The following is a 20,384-nucleotide window of genomic DNA, read 5'->3' on the forward strand; positions in this document are numbered from 1 at the left end:
AAGAACAACAATAACAAAAAAGCTAAAGGAGATCATTATCACCAACCCAGCATTGCAAGAAATGTTAAGGGGACTATTTTTAAAAGAAGAAGGAAGAAGAAGAAGGAGGAGGAGGAGGAGGAGGAGGAGATGAAGAAGAAGAAGAAGAGGAGGAAAAGGAGGAAGAGGAGTGGGGAGGAGGAGGGGAGGAGAATGGGGAGGAGGAGGGGAAGGAGAAGAAGAAAGAAGAAGAGAGAGAGAAACATTGGTATAAAGGAAAATGGTAATAAATAAGTACCTATCAATAATAACCTTAATTGTAAGTGGATTAAATGCTCCAATCAAAAGACATAGGGTAACTGAATGAATTAGAAAACATGACCCACATATATGTTTTCTACAGAAGACTGAACTCAGGAAAAAGATTCACACAAGCTGAAAGTGAAGGAACAGAAGAAAATATGCCATTCAAAAGAAAAAAAACCTGGGATAGCAATATTTATATCTGACAAAATAGACTTCAACGCAAAGGCCATAACAGGAGACAAAGAAAGTCACTACATAATACTAAAGGGACTGATTCAGAAAAAGGATATAACCCTTGTAGACATACATGCCCCCACCTAAATATATACTTTCTAATGGTAGAATATAACGAAGAGATCATCAGTAATACAGTCAGGATTTGAACAGCCCAGCAGTCATCATTGGATAGATCTTCCAGACCAAAAAAAAAAAAAAAAAAACAACAAGGAAGCAACAACCTTAAATAACCCACTCAACCAAGTGGATTTAAATGGAATTTACAGAACATTTCATCCCAAAGCAGCAGAATATATATAGTCTTCACAAGTGCACGTGGAACATTCTCCAAGACAGACCACATGTTATAACACAAAATAAGTCTTAATAAGTTCAAGAAGATTGATACTGGATAAAGCATTTTTCTCAGATTACAATGGCATGAAACTAGAAATCAACTTCAATGAAAAAAACCTCAAAAATATTCAGTACATGAAGGCTAAATAGCATGTTATTAAATAATGAATGGGTTGTCAATGAAATCAAGGAAGAAATCAAAAATTACCTGGAAACAAATCAATAAACACAGAAGAAACACAAGACAACACAAAGTCTTTGGGGCACAAGGAAGGAAGTCCTGAAAGGGAAGTTCATGACACTACAGGACTTACCTCTAGAAACAAGAAAGATCTCAAGTAAAAAATCTAACCCTAACACACAAAGGAATTAGAAAAAGAACTATAAGAAAAGCCAAAAGTAGAAGAAAGGAAATAATACAGATCAGATAAAAATAAGTAACACTACGTGTGTGTGTGTGTGTGTGTGTTTGTGTATTAGGAAAACTCAGAAAAGCTGAATAGACACATAATAACCAATTAAATAGGTGCAAGCTAAATTCCTGGACCCAAGGGTTTCACAGGAGAATTTTACCAAACATTCCAAGAACAACTAACACCTATCCTTCTCAAACTATTCCAAAAACTTCAAGAGGATGGGAGACTTCCAAGATCTTTTTACAAAGCCAGTGTTATTCTAATTTCAAAACCAGAAAAGACTCTACAACAAAAAAAAAATTAAAGGCCAATATCCCTGATGAACATAGATGTTAAAATCCTCAACAAAATATTAGCAAACTGAATCTAGCAATACATTAAAGAGATCAGACACCATGATCAAGTGGGATTCATCTGGGGAATGCAAGGTTCGTACAATATTTGCAAATCAATAAATGTAATACATCACATAAACAAAATGAAAGATAAAAATCACATGACTATATCAATAGATGCAGAAAAAGCATTCAGTAAAATCCAGCACCCATTCGTGTTAATAACTCTCAACAGAGTGGGAATAGAGAGATCCTACTTTAACATAATAAGGTCATATATGAAAAACCTGCAGCCAACATTATACTTAAGGGACAAAGACTAAAAGCATTTCCCTTATGATCAGCTACAAGACGAGGATGTCCACCTTCACCACTCTTATGCAACAGAGTACTGGAAGTCCTAGCAACAGTGATAAGACAAGAAGAAATAAAAAGCACCCAAACTGGAAAGTAGGAAATAAAACTGTCATTATTCACAGAAGAAATGATATTGTACATAGGAAACCCTATCTACTCCACCAAAAAAACTCGACCTAATAAGTCAATTTGGCAAAGTAGTGGGATACAAAACAATACTCAGAAATTGATAGCATTTTTATACACCAATAACGAACTATCAGAAAGAGAAACTAAGAAACATCCCATTTACTATTGCAACAAAAATAAATAAATAAGCTACTTTGGAATAAATGTAACCAAGGATGTAAAAGACCTGTACTCAGAAAAGCATAGGACATTGAAGAAAGAAACTGAGGAATATACAAATAAGTGGAAGCATATACTGTGTTCATGGATTGGAAGAATTAACATCATTAAAATAGATATACTACCCAAAGCAATCTATAGATCAACACAATTCTTATCAAAGACCAATGGCACATTTCATAGATCCAGAAGAAATATTCCAAAAATTTATATGGAACCAAAATAGACCCTGAATAGCCTCAGCAATCTTGTGAAAGAAGAACAAAGTAGGAGGAATTATAATACCTGCTCTCAAACTGTATGGTAAGGCCAGTGTAATCAAAACAACCTGATCCTGGCATAAGAACAGACATAGAGATCAAAGGAACACAACAGAGGTCCCAGAAATAAACCCACACTTTTATGGTCAATTAATATTCGACAAAGGAGGCAAGAGCATATGAGGAAATAAAGACAGTCTATTTAATAAATGGTGTTGGGAAAATTGAACAGCTACATGCAAAAAAAAAATGAAACTAGACCACCAATTTTTACCATACACAAAAATAAACTCAAAATGGATAAAAGGCAATTAATTATAAGTCACAAAACCATAAAAATCCTAGAAGAACACATAGACAGTAAAATCTCAGATGTTTCTCATAGCAATATTTTTGTTGATATATCTCTTTAGGCAAAGGAAACAGAGAAAAAGATAAATAAGACTACATCAAACTAAAAAGCTTGTACACAGCTAAAGTAACCATAAACAAATTAAAAGAAAATCCATTGTGGGAGAACATATTTGACAATGATACATCGGATAAAGAGTTAACTTCCAAAATATATAAAGAACTTACACAACTCAACACCAGGAAGACAGAGTCCAATAAAAAAATGGACAAAGAACCTGAACAGATGCTTCTCCAAAGAGGACATACAGATGGTCAATAAGCATAGGAAAAAAATGCTCAATGTCACTAATTATCAGAGAGATGCAAATTAAAATCACAAGGACATATCACCTCCCACCTGCCAGAAGGGCTACAATCAATAAATCATAAACAAGTTTTGGTGAAGGTGTGGAAAAAGGGAACTCTAGTGCACTATTGGTAGAATGCAGACTGGTGTAGCCACTGTGGAAAACAATATAGAGTTTCCTCAAAAAATTAAAAATAAAACTTTTTGTCCCAACAATCCCACCTCTGGAAATGTAGCCTAAGAATCCTGAAACAGGAATTCTAAAGAATGTATGTACCCCTCTGTTCATAGCAGCGTTATTTACAATAGCCAAGTGCTGGAAATAGTGGAAGTGCCCATCAGTAAATGAGTGGATAATAAAGCTGTGGTACATTTACACAACGGAATACTATGTGGCAGTAAAAAAAAAAAAAGAAAACGGATATCTTATGATTTGAGATATAAGATATGGATGGACCTGGAGAGTATAATGCTAAGTGAAGCCGGTCAGAGAAACACAAGTACTGTGTGATTTCACTCATGTGTGAAATCTAATGAACAAAATAAACTAACAAACAAAATCGAAACAGAAACATATTTACACGGAACAGACTGACAGCTGTCAGAGGTGAGACTAGGGCAGGGACTGGATGAAAGATGAAAGAATTAGCCAAAGAACGTATATGTATAACCCATAGTCACAGACAACAGTGTGGTGATGGCCTGAGGGAAGGAGTCGTGAGGCTGGGTGGAGGTGGGGAAGGGGGAATAAATGGGGACTACTCTAAAATCGTAGACAATAAAAAATAAAGTTTAAAAAAGATATATCTAATGGTGTAGCCCAAAAATATATGCTTTGTTGTCAAATTATGGTTAAATATATTCTTCAACTATTTTAGGGCAAATAAACACTTCGAACCCCATTTTCCTTATTACAATGGAGTTAAACAAATTTTTTGCATAGTTATTATAGGAATTAAACATAATTCTCACTATGTAAAATTATATTGTATATGTCTTTGAGAGCAGTGAAAAATGTAAGTATTGCTACCCCAGCTATTTTTTCATCTCCCTTTGCATGGAATATTTTTTTTCCATCCCTTCAGTTTCTTTTTTTAATTGTTGTTCACTTACAGTTGTCCTCTTTCACTTGCAACCTGTGTAAATCTATTGTTCTGAGGTAGGTCTCTTATAGACAGTAAATATACGGGTCATGTTTTCTTATCCGTTCTGCTACCGTTTGTTTCTTGATTGGAGCATTTAGTCCATTTACATTTAAGGTTACCATTGATAGGTACTTATTCATTGCCATTTTTCTTTATACCTGTGTTCCTCTCTATTTATTCTTCTTTGAGCAGTCCCCTTAATATCTCTTGCAATATTGTTTTGGTAGTAATGAACTCTTTCAGCCTATTTTTTTTTGTTTGTTTGTTTTTGGTCTGGGAAGCTCTTTATTTCACTTCCAGTTTTAAATTATATCCTTGCTGGATAGAGTACCCTTGGTTGCAAGTCCTTGTTTTTCATTGTTTTGAATACTTCATACCAATCCTTTTTGCCCTGAAGTGTTTCTTTGGAGAAATCAGCTGACAGCCTTATGGGGACTCCCTTGTCAGTAACTAATTGTTTCTCTTGCTGCTTTTAATTCTCTCTTTGTCTTTAAACTTTCCCGTTTTAATTATGATGTATCTTGGTGTGGCTCTTTGAGACCATTCTGATGGGGAATACCTGTGCTTCCTGAACTTGTGTGATCTTTTTTCTTCTACAGGTTAGGGAAGTTGCCTGTCATTGTTTCTTCAGACACAATTTCTATCTTTTGTTCTCTTTCTTTTCCTTCTGGGACCTCTATCATGAGAATATTGTTGTTTCATGCTGTCTCAAAGTTCTCTTAAATTATCCTCATTCTTTTTAAGTCTTTTTTCTTTTTGTTGCTCTGACTTGGTTTTTTTCTACCTTGTCTTCCAAATCCTCATTCAGTCTTCTTCTTCTTCTAGTCTGCTTTTAATTCCTTTTAGTATATCATTTCAGATATTATATTCTTCATTTCCAGCTGGTTCATATTCATGATTTCTGTGTCCTTTTTCATGCTGATGTAGGTACCACTAAGTTCTTTATAGTTCTCACTAATTTTCTTGAGCATCCTTATAACCATTATTTTAACTCTATGTCTGACACATTGCTCGCCTCAATTTCATTTAGCTCTTTTTCTGGGGATTCCGCCTTTTTTCATTTAGGGGTTGTTTCTTTGTCTCCCAATTTTAGCTATTTTTTTTAATCGTTTCTATGTATTAGACAGATCTGCTTTCACTTTCAGTCCTCATGGGTGGCTGTATGTGGTAGGAGTCCTGTGGGACCAAATGGTGCAGTATCCTTGATCTCCTGAGCTGGATGCTCTAAGAATGTCTCTTGTATGAGCTATATGGGCTCTTCTGTAATTGGATCTTGATTGTTGTTGGCCCATTTGTTGCTGGAATCTACCATCTGGCTAGCTAAGAGCCTCAACCCCAACTACATCTTGCAAGCTGTTGTGCAGGTGCTGACAAGAAAAAAATATATATATATATATATAAACAAAAAATAAGAAAGCCCACCAACAACAAAATTAACAACAAAAGAGAAAATAATAAGAGAAGTAGAATAGCAAAAGGAAAAAAAATACAAGCAAACCAAAGGAAAGAAAAATAATTATGAGGGGAGAGAACGAGGAGAAACAATAAGAATAAGGAATATAAGAAGGAAAATGACAAATAAATAAATAAATGGAAAGAAAATAAGAAAAGGAAAAAAGATGAAAAGTGTGATGAAAGAAAAAAGTAAAATAAGAAATATGAAAGAAAGAGAAAAATAATCAAAAATAGAAGAAAAAAATAATACTAAAAAGGCTAGGAAAAAATAGCCCAGGCTGGTGTGGTTCAGTGGATTGAGTGCTGGCCTGTGAACCAAAGGGTTGCTGATTGGATTCCCAGTCAGGGCTCATGCCTGGGTTGCAGACCAGGTCCCCAGTTAGGGGGTGAGCAAGAGGCAACCATACATTAATGTCTTTCTCCCTCTCTTTCTCCCTCCATTCTCCTCTCTCTAAAAATAAATAAAATCTTTTTTAAAATAAAAAAATTACAAAAATAATGAAATACAATGAAGTGGAATTGGTCTCAGCAGAGTTTAGTGCCTGCCTGCTGGGATCTCCCTTTGGATACTGCTCTGATGCTGTTTGGAGCTGATGTAAGCCTATGTCAGATGCTGTCCATGTCTGGCCCTCAGCAGCCTATTTGAAGCTACAAGGGATCCACAGTTTGTGGTTGCCTCCACCAGACTTGGCTGCACACAGGAGGAGCCAAGCTGCACTGCAAGGTTGGCTTTTGCTAGCACAGGTCCCAGGAATGGGTGAGCAAACATCCCAAGGCACCACAGGATTCGCCTCCACCTGCCTGTGCCTGCCAGCCTCCTGTCAGTCTTAGCTGCTGCTCTGACTGTTTCTGAAATGGCTTCTGGCAGAATCAAGAGGATGGAACCCCTGGATCTCCCATGGGGAGGATGTGCTGTTCAGACTTTGGGGCAGATGGTAGGTATGTTCCCCTGCCCCCAAGCCACATGTCTGAATCTGTCCAGGTTATTTCCCTGAACTCAGCAGCATGGAGCCCCTAGTGGGCAAGAGGGTGGGGTCTCTGGAGCCCAGAGTTCGAATCTGCCAGAAACCAAGTGAGTGTTTCTATCTGCTCTCTGGTGAGGAGAAAGCACCAGTTCATTTCCTGGGAAAGTGCTGGGAATGGCTGTACCTCAAAGCCAGTCTCTGACCTCCCCTGAGTCTGACTATGTTGCTCTCTCCTCAGCAGTGGTTAAAATGCAGCATGGGGCCACGGGGGATGGTGCACAGTGGGGCAAGCAGGGTTTCAGAGGGTGGAACTAGCAAGAATCCAAAGGGTGAAACAGTGGTATCCCATAGGGTGGAGTCATTGTTTTTCCCAAGGCTGACTCCCCTGGAGAGGCTTGCTCTTCTCAAGAAAAATGGCTGCTGTGATTTCAGGGCATGACCCGGCACAGGGATCCCAGCAGCCACTCCTCACATCTCTGCCCAGCGCCTCCCACTTCCTCTGGTGACTTTAGTCTGCACTACCCTCCTTTTGCCAGAGCCCAAGATGAGAGCCTGCAAACAAAGACCCTGTATTTTGGCCCTTAAAAAAAAAAGTGGCTTTTTCTCCAGAAAATCTCTCCCTGGCAGACAGAAACCGCGCTGCCTTTCACTGCTGGGTGCTGTATTGGCCGCTGATCCTGGCTCCGGTGCCCCGTGCTCGGGAGCCCCGTCTGGGGTCCAGGCTTCACTCCTCTCAGTGGGAAGCCCCCGCAGGGGTGCCAGCCCTCCAGACCTCAGCCTGCGACTGTGGAAGCGGGGCCAGCCCCTTTCACGACTTTGCCCTGCCAGAGGGAACCACCAGTCTTGAGGTGGTTTCTTCCCATCCTTGTTTAAAAGTCTCTTCAGATAGTCTCTGGTTGGTTATTCTTGGCAGCTGTTCTGTTTAGTCTTACTTCTAGTTTGATCCTGGGAGGAGGTACAAGAAATATCCTCTTACTCCACCGCTATCATGCCTTCTCTCTCATTCAGTGTATTTTTATTCCCTTTGATTAGTGCTTCCCAGGGGTTAGGAAGTTGGGAGAAAGATGGCAGTGACTCCAGAGGGGTGGCAGAAGGGTCTTCGTGGTGATGGAATAGCTCAGTATCTTGATCGCAGTGGGGGTTACACAAATCTACACATGTGGTGAAGTGACTTAGAACTATGTGTACACACACAGTACCAATGTCAAATTCTTGGTTTAATATTGTACTAAAGTTAAGTAAGATAAGACAATGGGGGAAAACTGAGCAAAAGATAAAGACCCCTCTGTACTATCTGTGTGACTCCTTGTGAATCTATAATTTTCTCAAAATCCAGTTTTTTAAAAGTAAGCCACAATGCAAATATTTATTTAAAAATTTTTAATTCAGTGACACCTAACAGAAATTGCCCAAAGTGAAATACAGAGGAAAAAAAACAGTGGGAGGGCAGGGAACAAAATAGAGTATCCAAGAGCTGCAGTACTATATGGAATGGACTAACATCTTTGCCCAAAAGGTCTTACATTACCTTCACTTTAAAAACCTTTTTTCTCTACCTTTTTCTTCTCTTTGTGATTCACTCTGGGTAATTTATATTGATCTATTTCAAATTTATTAAGTTTTTCCTTGTGCCAACCTTGCTAATGAACTTAAATTCTTTGTTTTTGTTAGGGTTTTTTTTTCTTTCTAGCATTTCCACTTAATTCTTTCTTATAGTTTTCACTTCTCTAATGAAATTACCTATCTTATATGTAATCTACCTTTTTCATTAGACACTTGAACATGTTAGGTGTTATTTTCTTTGTTTATTGTTCCAACATCCACATCATATCTGAGTCTGGTCCTGATGATTCCTTTGTCTCTTCTGACCGTATTTTGTTTCTTATCTTTTGGTATGTTTCATAATTTTTTTGTTGGAGAGCCAGACAAGTTATATAATACAAAAAGTACTGAGGCAATTTTTTATGTTTGGAAGTGAACATGACTTTCCTCTAGGCCTTTATTGTGGGAATTCTTATTGATCTAGTCATTAATTGAACTGGGTGTGAAGTTTACTGTTACTACAGTCACCTTCAGTGCATTAACGGCTTCAAATTCCTCTAGTGATACCTTGTGTTTGTCTCCGGACCTAACCTTGAGTCTTACCTTTGTGCCGCTTCCCAGAGAAAGTCTGTCTCTTGAAGCTCTCCCAGCTACATCTCACTTTTATTCATTGTTTTTAGTCAATGCTTGTTAGGAAGGTGGTGGGATGTGGGATGGTGTCATTCTCTGATGTTAAGTCATAAGCAGGCACTGTGGACTTGGGTCTTATCACAATGGCCTCCACGAGGCCATGGGCAGGTCTTCTTTCTCTTGTTCCCCTCCCTGGATGCAGTTGGTTTTCACCAATATCCACAGGCTATGATTTTGATGCGCTTTCTTGCAGATTGAGGCTTTTGTTACATAGAGGAGATAGTGGAGATGGATTGACCCAGAAAATTTTTTATTTCAGATACCGTGTTTTCAATTCTAGGTGTGTCTTTTATTATTCTTTTATCTTCCATTTTTCTACTTATCATGTCTTTTCTTTTGTAAATCCTTGAGCATATTTGTCATAGGTGTTTTAACATCCTTGTCTGCTAATTCCATATTTTTTCTTCTGTTTGTTCTTGCATTGACTTCTTTCTCTTCTCATTATAGTTCATTGTTGTTCTCTTTCTTGATATGTCTGGTAATTTTCGTCAGAGGCTGAACATTACGAATTTCATTTTGTTAAGTGTTTGATTTTATTGTATATCTTTAAAGAGTGTCAGTTTTATTATAACGGGCAGTTAATTGACTGGCAGATCATCTCAATCTTTTGAGGTTTCTCTTTAAGCTTTATTATGGGTTAGAGTAGTCCAAGACCAGGGCTGCTTTTGCTCCACTACTAAAGCTTAAAGATCTTTTTGGTCAGCACTGAATGCCAGGTATTCAGAGGAACTCTACACTCTGGCTGACTAAAACTCAGATTCCTCTAGTGTGTGTCCTCTAGGAGCTCTTCAGGTTACAGCTGCAGGATCACTCCTTTCTAGGCCTGTAGTTCCACTCTATGCATTTCAGCTTCATATCAAATGACTCAAAAGGACACTATGTAGATTTCCTGAAACTTTCTTCTCTGAAACTCTGCCTTTCAAATTCCACCCTCCTTAGCCTTCTCAAACTCAAATCACCTTCTTTTCAACTCAGCAAGTTTACCCTGCTCTGTTTGTGATCTCCTCTTCTTTTAAAGAGGCCATTCAGGCAGAAATCCAAACCAATCATAGGGTTCCTTTTGCTTATGTCACTCCCTGACAATTACAGTCCTATAGGACCTATTCTTCAATGTCTGAAAACAGTTACCCTATATATTTTTCCTGTTTTCTAGTTTTTCACATTAGTCGGCTATGTCTGTTGCCAATTATTCTATCACAGCCTAAAGTGAAAGTCACACTTTTGAGCGCTTCTGAGCACCTCTATTACACCACATGTTCCAAAATAAGACCACAGGATAACTTCTCTAACAGTAACTTTTCCATGTTCTTTAGAACTCACGTTCTAAGACCAAATGTGCATCTTCTTCCTGACAAGCGCTTAGCATACTATGTGACTATGTGACTTGTTGCTGGATGTTATAGGATTCATAAGTCATAGTTTGGGTACATGCAACCTCCATCCAGTAGAGTGGTACATTTGAAACTAGACTTGAACAGATCCAAACTACATCAGTAAATTACATGAATAGTAAACCTAAACTCCCCTTTCTTAACCTACTTCCACTGTACCATCACCTCTCCTTGAACCTACTACATCTATGCCATCATAGAATTCTGTTTAACTAATTAAGGGGGAAGGAATTCTGGCTCAGCTCCCCAAAGGTTTGGATTACGCAGTTGCATTATTTGGAAATTGACTGCTCGTCTAGAACAACCTTACTTAGTGATGGCAGTCAATGATTTGGTCACTCCCTTCTAATGTAGGGAGAGGTGGCCTGAGGTATAGATACTGACTTTGGGGCAATAGAGAATATTAGTTACAACGGCCAATTACAGCAGTGGGCACTGTAGCAAATTTCACTGGCCATACTTTAGTCTTCTAGGAAGTCACAATTGGCCACTCCACTTGACCTCTCTTCTTGAGGAATAATTGAGGTGTGTTCATATTCACAGGAAAAAAGTGAGAGGGACCATAATGAATTACAGGAGTCCAGGCCCCTGAATTACCACCTGAAAGGGAATTACTCCCTAATGAGCACCACCTGCCTGTTGTTACGCTAGTGAGATATAAAACTTCTACTGTATTTGAGTCACCATACAATTTTGGATCTGCTTATTACAGCAGTTCGCCCTGCTCTAATTAATATAAGAAGAAAAAAATGTGGGGACATCTCACTTCTCACTCATAAAATGGGAAGAACTCAAGAAATGTTATAATACAACCCCATACACAGATGGTGAGCTGTAACTCGGTAAAAATTTTTATGGAGGGAAACTTGGCACTCTCAATCAAAATCACAAGTCTTTGATTTAGCAATTCCACCTCTAACAATACATTTTGATATATTTCAAACATGTAAGAAGTAATGTATGTAGAATTCCGGCCAAGATGGAGGCATAGGTTGATATGCTTTACTTCCTCACACAACCAAAAGAAGGATAACAACCAATTAAAAAACAAAACAAAACTTCCAGAAAATTGAAATGTATGGAAGTCCAACAACCACGGAGTTAAAGAAGAAACGTTCATCCAGACCGGGAGGAGAGGCAGAGATGGAAAGCCGGGGCAGTGAGGACACATGAAAAAGCAGAGGCTGGTGGACCAGGATATCCCACAATCATGTGCAGATAAGCCAGAAGGAACAACTGGGGAGCCAGACAGACCATGAAACCCAGGGTTCCAAGCAGGGGGTTAAAGTCTCAAAATTTCTGGCTCTAAAAATCTGTGTGGATTGTGGTGGCAGGAGAAACTCCCAGTCTCACAGGAGAGTCTGTTGGAGGGGCCCACAGGATCCTAGAACACACACCAGCCCACCTGCCCAGGAATGAGCACCTCAAAGGACTCAGTCTGCTTGTGGGAAGTGAGGGAAGTACTGAAAACAGGGAAAGAGCCAAGCAACTGGCGTTGTTCACTCTCTGACCCTTCCCCCACATACAGCACCACCACACAGCGAAATGGGTTGACTCGCCCTGACAAATACCTAAAGCTCTGCCCCTTACAACATAACAGGTGCACCAAGACAAAGAAGTATGGCCCAAATGAAAGAACAGATCAAAACTCCAGAAAAAGAACTGAGCGGTGATGAGATAGTCACCTATCAGATACAGAGTTCAAAACTCTGGTAATCAGGGTGCTCACAGAAATGACTGAGTATGGTTGCAAAATAAAGGAAGAAGTGAAGGCTATACAAAATGAAATAAAGAAAAATATACAGGGAACCAACCGTGAAGGGAAGGAAACTGGGACTCAAATCAACAATTTGGAACCAAAGGAAGAAACAAAAATTTTAAAAAATGGGGAGAGGCTTAGGAACCTCTGGAACAACTTTAAATGTTCCAACATCTAAATCAAAGGGGTACCAGAAGGAGAAGAGGAAGAGCAAGAAATCAAAAACTTATTTGAAAAAATAACGAAGAAAAACTTCCTCAATCTTGCAGAGGAGCTAGATGAGGAAGCTCAGAGAGTCCCAAGCAAGTTGGATCCAAGAAGAAACACACAAGACACATCATAATTAAATTACCCAAGATTAAAAATAAGGAGAGAATCTTAAGAGCAGCGAGAGAAAAGGAGAGAGTTACTTACACAGGCGTTCCCATAAGACTATCTGTGGATTTCTCAAAAGAAACTTTGCATGCAAGAGTGGACTGGCAAGAAGTATTCAAAGTCATGAATAGCAAGGACCTACATCTAAGATTACTCTATCCAGTAAAGCTATCACTTAGAATTGAAGGACAGATAAAGTGTTTCCCAAACAAGGTAAAGCTAAAGGAGTTCATCATCACCAAACCCTTATTATATTAAATGTTAAAGGGACTTATCTAAGAAAAAGAAGATCAAAACTATGAACAGTAAAATGATGACAAACTCACAAGTAATGACAAGTGAACCTAAAAAAAACAAAAACAAACTAAGCAAACAACTAGAACAGGAACAGAATTACAGAAAGGGAGGTCACATGGAGGGTTATCAGTGAGGAGGGGAAGGGGGGAGAATGGGGGGAAAAGGTCCAAGGAATAAAAAGCATCATTGGAAGGTACAAAATAGCCAGGGAGAGGTTGAGAATAATATAGGAAATGGATGGGTCTGGAGAGCGTTACGCTAAGTGAAATAAGCCAGGTAATGAAAGACAAATACCATATGATCTCACCTATAAGCAGAACCTAATCAACAAAACAAACAAGCAAGCAAAACATAACCAGAGACATTGAAATAAAGGACAAACTGACAGTAACCAGAGGAGATGTGGGAGAGGGATAATGGGGGAAAACGGGGGAAGGGTCACCAAGGAACATATATAAAGGACCCATGGACAAAGCTAAAGGGGGTAGGAGTGAGGGTGGGAGGTGGGGATGGGTAGGGTACAGGGGAGTGGAGGGTGGAAAACAGAGACAGCTGTACTTGAACAACAATGAAAAAAATAAAATAAAATACAGAATAGTATAGGAAATGAAGAAGCCAAAGAACTTACATGTATGACCCATGGACATGAACTAAGGTCGGGAATGCTGGAGGAGGTGTTGGTGCAGGGTGGAGGGGGAGAAAGGGGAGAAAAAAATGGGACAAATGTAATAGCATAATCAATAAAACATACTTAAAAAAAGAATTTAGCCTTATCTGTAATGTTTTTGTTTTTAAATAAGGAAATGTATTTCCTCTGTAAGCAAAATAAAATAAAAATGTGTATTAATTTTTTAAAAAAGTAAGTACCGTGTATTTGCTATTTGTTTGTAAGAGCAAAGATAGAAAACTACCTGAATGTCTCTTTCTACCAAAATACCAGTATTTTGGTATTGAAAGTAGCTATTTTCAAAATGAGCAGATATTTATGTTTGGATATGAAAACACCTCTGAGGTATATGGTTAATTGGAAAAATCAAAATGTATGGCCTACTATGATTTATGTTAATAATTTTAACACAGTGGGGTGTTAAAATCCCCTGCTCTAAGTGTGTTGCTGTGTATATCATCCTTGAGGTCCTTCAAGATTTTCCCTATATATTTGGGTACTGCTATGTAGGGTGCATACATATTTACAATGTTTATGTCTTCTTGATGGATTATTCCCATAAGTATTATATAGTGTACTTCTTTATCTCCTTTTATGGCCTTTGTTTTGAAATTTATTTTGTCTGATATAAGTATTGGTATCCTAGCTTTTTTTTTTCCATATCCATTTGCTTAGAGTATTTTTTTCCATCCCTTCACTTTCAGTCTGTGTATATCTTTTATTCTGAGGTGGGTCTCTCGTAGACAGCATATATGCAGGTCATGTTTTAGTACCTATGTCTTTTGATTGGAACATTTAATCCATTTACATTCTAGGTTATTATTGATAGGTGTTTATTCATTGCCTTTTTCCCCTTTATACCTGTTTTCCTCTCTCTCTTTTTCTTCATATTTTTGAAGCAGTCCTTTTAACATTTCATGTACTGCTGGCATTGGGGAGATGTATTCTTTTAGCCTTTTTTTCATCTGGAAAAACCTCCATTTTGCCTTCCACTTTAAAAGAGAGTCTTGCTGGGTAGATGAGTCTTGGTTGCAGGCTTTTGCTTTTCATTACTTGACATATTTCTTGTCATTTCCTTCTGGCTGGTAGTGTTTCTACCGAGTAATCAGCTGATAGCCTTATCAGAGCTCCCTTGTACATTACTAGCTTTTTCTCCCTTGCTGCCTTTAAGATTCTCCCTCTGTCTCTAGATTTTGCCATTTTAATTATGATGTTTCTTGCAGTTGATCTCTTTGAATTCATCTTGACTGGGATCCTCTGTGCTTCCTGCACTTGCATGACTTTCTCTCTCAAGTTAGGGAAGTTTTCTGTCATTATTTTTTCAATCGGGTTTTCTATCCTTTGCTCCTCTTCTTCTCCTTATGGTATTCTTATGATATGGATATTATTATGTTTCGTGTTGTCCTGCACTCCCTTAAACCACCTTCATTTTCTTTGAGTCTTTTTTCATTTATTTGCTTTGTCTGGGAATTTTTTTCTACCTTGTTCTCCAGCTCACTGAATCCATTGTCTGCTTCCCCTAACCTGCTTTTAATCCCTTCTACTGTGTGCTTCATTTCAGATATTGTATTCTTCATTTCCTCCTGGCTCTTATTGACAGTTTCAATTTCCTTTTTCATGCTAGTGTGGTTCTCAGTAAGTTACTTTTAGTTTCCCTGGAGTTCTTTGTAATTCTCACTGAGCCTCTTAAGCATCCTCATTACGGTTATTTCGAATTCAGTTTCTAAGAGTTTTCTTCATTCTATTTCACTTAGCATTCTTTCTGGGGATTCTTCCTTTCCTTTTGATTGGGGGTTGTCTGTCTCCTCATTTTAGGTGACTGTTCTTGTTTGTTTTTGTGTGTTAGATTGACCTGCTTTGACGCCTGTCTTTGCGATGTGACCTTTCATGGTAGGAGAACAAGGATACTCAGTTGTGCAGTGTCCTTGATCTCCTGAGCTTGATGCTCTTGCGATTCCCTTTCTGCCATTTATGTTGTCTCTCTTGTTGTAATTTGGTTTTGGTTGTTGTTGATTCATTTGTTGGTTGGGTCCTTTTCTCTAGCTGGCTGACTGAGAGTCACTCCACACACCATGTCTTGTATACTGTTGTACAAGTGCTACCAGAACAAAACTAAACAGCCCAGGCTACAAACCAACACCCGCAGAAACATCCCCCACCTACAACTATGCAATCAACAGCAAATGAGCCAATATTAATAAAGCTGTAAGGAAATTAAGACTCTCATAAGAAGGGAAAATTGGATATGAGATGACTAATTGAAAGAAAAATGATTTTGAGAGTTCAGAGGGAGGCTCGATAATAAGAGTAGGGAATAGAGACAAGGTGAAGAGGGAAAGAAAATAAAATTTACATCATAAATTAAAAAATGAGGGAAGAAGGAAGAGGAGTAAGAGAGGAAATGTATAGTATTAGGTTAAACAGATATTTAAAAAATATATAGTGAAAGAGGAAAAAATAGGAACCAAATTGGAAAAAGTTCCACCGCATCAGTATCAACAACAAACAAACAAAGATTAATATAGGTGGTATGGGAATAAGAGAGGGAAAAAAAGAAAAGTTTAAGGGATGTCTAGAGGAAAAGGAAGTAAATTTTGAGATGATGGAGAAGGAATACTTAGAGTGAGGAATGAAAACCAGGCTAAGACAAAGAAAAATTAAAATTTAAAACAAAAAATAAAAAGAAAGAAAGGGCAGGAGGAAGGCAAAATGGAATAGGAAAGCAGAACAGTAAAATTTAAGGTTTGCAACAAAAATAGTGAAGATCTAGAAATAAAATTGAAGAAATGCAACGATCACCACCACATCCACAACCAACAAGCAAAGACTGATAGAGATGGAGAGAGAATAAGGGTATTTTAAGAACAGGAAAAAGAATGTGAGATGACTAATAACAAGAAAAATGGTTTTGAGAGGCTGGAGTGGGGGAAGAAATGGGAAAAGTGTGGAATATAAACAAGTCATAGCGAGAGAGAAAATAAAAATTTAAACAAAAATAAGAAGAGGAAAGAAGACAGTAAAATGGAGTAAGAGAAAGGAGGAGCAAAACATGAGCTTTGAATAAACTATAATACAAAAACTGGTGACATAACAGGCAGCTCTCCGCATCTCCAGCCATCTGCCTCTGGCAGAAAGAAACCCTGCCGCTTTTAACAGATGGATATTATCTGGGTTCCTTTTTGGCTCTGGTGCTGTAGGCTGGGGAGCCCATCTTGGGGTTTAGACCCCACACTTCCCAGGCAGAACCCCCTCCCACTGAAATATCCCTCCGGCAGTTCATCTGCTGCCCGTGGGAGCCCAGCCAGCCTTCTCACATCTCCTCTGCACTCTGTCCCTGTTAGGTTGTGGTGAAGTGATTTCTTCTGTCTGTCCATGGTTCTAAGGCTTCTCCCCAGCTATTGTTCAGTTGGTTATTATGGATGATTTCTCTACAATTCCATTGTAGTTTCAGCTTAGTCCTGGGGGGAAGTTAGTGTAGCTTCCACTTATTCCTCCACCATCTTTGATCACAGAAATAGTCATAGAAATTTCAAGATCCTGGACCAGTTTTTAGGTTAATTCCTTACCTTGGGTATTTTTGCAGAAGTATAAGGTCAAGTCCTTATAGTCTTTACTAGTATATATTTCTTTGTTTTGAATATTAAGTATATGTTTACATAACTTAATTTTTAATAAATTAAAAATTTGTGCTTAACAACTCACTCTCAAAATGTATGAAACAATTTGCCCTGGCAAGCTCGCATGAGCTGGGTCGAGTGCAACACTGCAGGTGTGCACGGTAATTCTAGATTCCTTGGTGGTGGTACATCCTCACCTTCCACTCAGCTGTAGCAAGGATTTCCCTCTTTGTTTCTGATATCTATAGATCTCTCTTCTTGAATTTTTAGCTTTTTAAAAATATATCTTATGGTAATAATCTTCCAACATTTTTATGTGTTTAATGTAGATAGAGGTACTTCCTAAGATAACTCTTGCTGTAATATTGATAGGGTGCCTGATTTCTTGTATACTTACTACTCATTCTCCACTCTAAAAATTAAGTTAATGTTTATCTCCCCCATCTTAGAGCTTAACTAGCTGACACTACAGATAGAAATCATGGGACTTTTCTGACCTGGCCTCATAACTTGTAGCAGACATTAGGGTTTCATGCTTCTATCAGGTTTGGACACTGGTCAACAAGTGGGACATTCTGGCTGGACAGAAGCAGCTGGAATTGGGGTTTATATGTGTATCAGTCAGGTTGCTGGCAGGAAAATGATAGCACTCTCAAATTGGTTGATTCCGGCAGATGTTTTAAAAATCTAAAAAAAAAAAATCTTTCTAATCCTCACCTGAGGATATGGTTACTGATGAGGGAGAGAGAAAGAGACATCAAGATGAGAGAGAAACATTGATCAGTTGCCTTCTGAACACACCCCGACTGGGGATTGAACCTGCGACCTGGGTATGTGCCCTGACTAGGAATTGAACCCACCACCATTTGATTTATGGGAAGATGCTCCAACCAACAGAGCCACGCTAGCCAGGGCTAAAATATAAAATTTTAAATAAAAATCGTAAAAGCTTTGGTCATCAGAGTGTAGGCAAAAAATGGGGACACAGAGGCATCTTGAGCAAGGGAGAGCAGAGGCACAGTTACACCCCACAAGCTCAACAGGAGCAGGGAAGAGGATGATAAAAGGGCCTTGGAGGCAGAGAGTATTGTATAGAGAGAGCCACCCAAAAATATACATGACCTTTTTAACCTACATACAGTGAGCGAAACGGCCAGGCTTCCATTACCTGCCCAGAGTTCTGGAGGAAAAGGCTAGCCCACTTTCCTCCCTTCTTCGAGTCCCCCCATTACTCTCTTCATTGCTCAAATCAATGCAGGAGCCCGGAAGTGATTCCATATGGATCAGCTGCGGGAGCACCAAGCAAGGCAGAGAAGGGTGGGGAATAAATGCGGAGCAGTTAATGGAAGAACAGAGGTGAGGGGACCATGGATCTGAGAGAAAGAGGGTCACAGATTGAGGCGTGAAGAATAAGGTGATGCAAACTCAAATCAGTCATTTGAGTGACTTCTCCGATTTTTCAGAAGTTCAGAAACAAAGGTGATTTGGAAAGAAAGTTTGTCAGGTACTGGCTGAATTTCAGGTCTATTTCTATTAAAAGGAAAGGAATGACTGTTAGTACAAAGTCAAATGTGTCCCAATCTCCTCTACTCTTTTTCTCTTTCCTGCATAAAGTGCAAAGATTTTGAATGATCCTAATTCTTGGTTTATGACACTCTCATCATTACTCCAAGTATATTTTTGATTTTTTTTAGTTTCACTGATTTAATAAGGACTGATGAATCCAACACCCAGCACATGGATGAGAACCTTGACAATAACTCCACAACATATCCAAGTCCATGAGGTAAAGCTTACTAATTATGTTGCTTAGATCATCTATATCCTTTCTTTCACCTGCATGACCTGTGGATAATGGAGAGGGGTATGATAAAATATCCTACTACAATGGTAGATTTATTATTTTCTACTTGTATATTGTGTTAATTTTGGTTTATTTCTTTTATTGTTATTGTATTAGATACACATATGTGTATATTTGCTATACTTTTCTTGATAAGGTGAATTTTTCATATACAAAATTAGTTTTTCTGTCCTACAATGTTTCTTTCTTAATTTTTAATTTTTTAATTTAAGTAGAGTTAGTAAACAATATTATATTAGTTGTAATAGTTTCAGGTGTACAATATAGTGATTTGACATTTTTATACATGACTTGTGATCACCTCACTTATTCTAGTAATCATCTGTCACTGTTCAAAGTCACAACATTGCTGTCTGTGCTCCTCTTCACCCATCTTCCCACTGCCTCCCTTCTGGTACCTACCTATGCCTTCAGTCTTTGTTTCTACGAGTCTTTTTTTGTTTTGTTTTGTTTGTTCATTTGCTTTGTTTTTTTAGATTCACATGTAAGTGAGACCCTATGGTATTTGTCTTTCTCCCTTTGGCTTATTTCATTTAGCATGATACCCTCTAGATTATCTATGTTGTCATAAATGGCTTTTTTAAATATATATCCATACCATTTTTTATTTAGTTAGACCTTACCTGATATACCCTTTCTATCTTTTATACTCAATCTCTGAAAATGAGAATACAAACAGTAGATTAAAGTGTTAAATTTAATAAAGTTGATAGCTATTCTCTGGTTGTGTAAAAGAACATCCTTTTCTTGCTAAAGACACACTGAAGTATTTAAGGATAAAAGACTATGATGTGTACAATTTCAGAAACAAATATTATATTTCTATGGAGTCAGTATAAATATGCTAATCTTATTTTTGCAACTTTCTAAGTTTTACATTTTTTTCACCTAAAACAGAAAAAATCCACTTGAGGCTATAGAAACATTACTTCCATAAAATAAAAACAAAATTCTATGAAAAGAGACAATCAGAGAACTAATGATTCTAAAAGTCATTAAAAATGATGAATGGGCAAAACTGACCAACTACACGCCTTTCCTCTTGTTACAGAAGCATTAATTTCCATTCTTTCTAAACTGTTGTTTTCTAAGAAATTTTCTTGTTCTCGGGTTATTTCTTTTTTCATAGCATTTCAAATATCTCTGAGAGTAGTAATTATTTAGTCATTTATTTAAATTATTTTGTTTCCTGCCTTACTTCTGAGGTCATAGTGTTTTCATTTTAGGCTCTTTCACGTTGCTGGTTTTCCAAAAAACATCTGTAGTTCAGTTTTTAGTTCATGGTTTGAAATGAAGCATTTAAGAGTGGTTTAACAGATTGCAGCACTTAAGGGCTTACAAAA

This window comes from Pteronotus mesoamericanus, unplaced genomic scaffold (genome assembly GCF_021234165.1).
Source record: "Pteronotus mesoamericanus isolate MK-2021 breed Mesoamerican mustached bat unplaced genomic scaffold, CSHL_Meso_final contig_20, whole genome shotgun sequence".
NCBI lineage: Eukaryota > Metazoa > Chordata > Mammalia > Chiroptera > Mormoopidae > Pteronotus > Pteronotus mesoamericanus.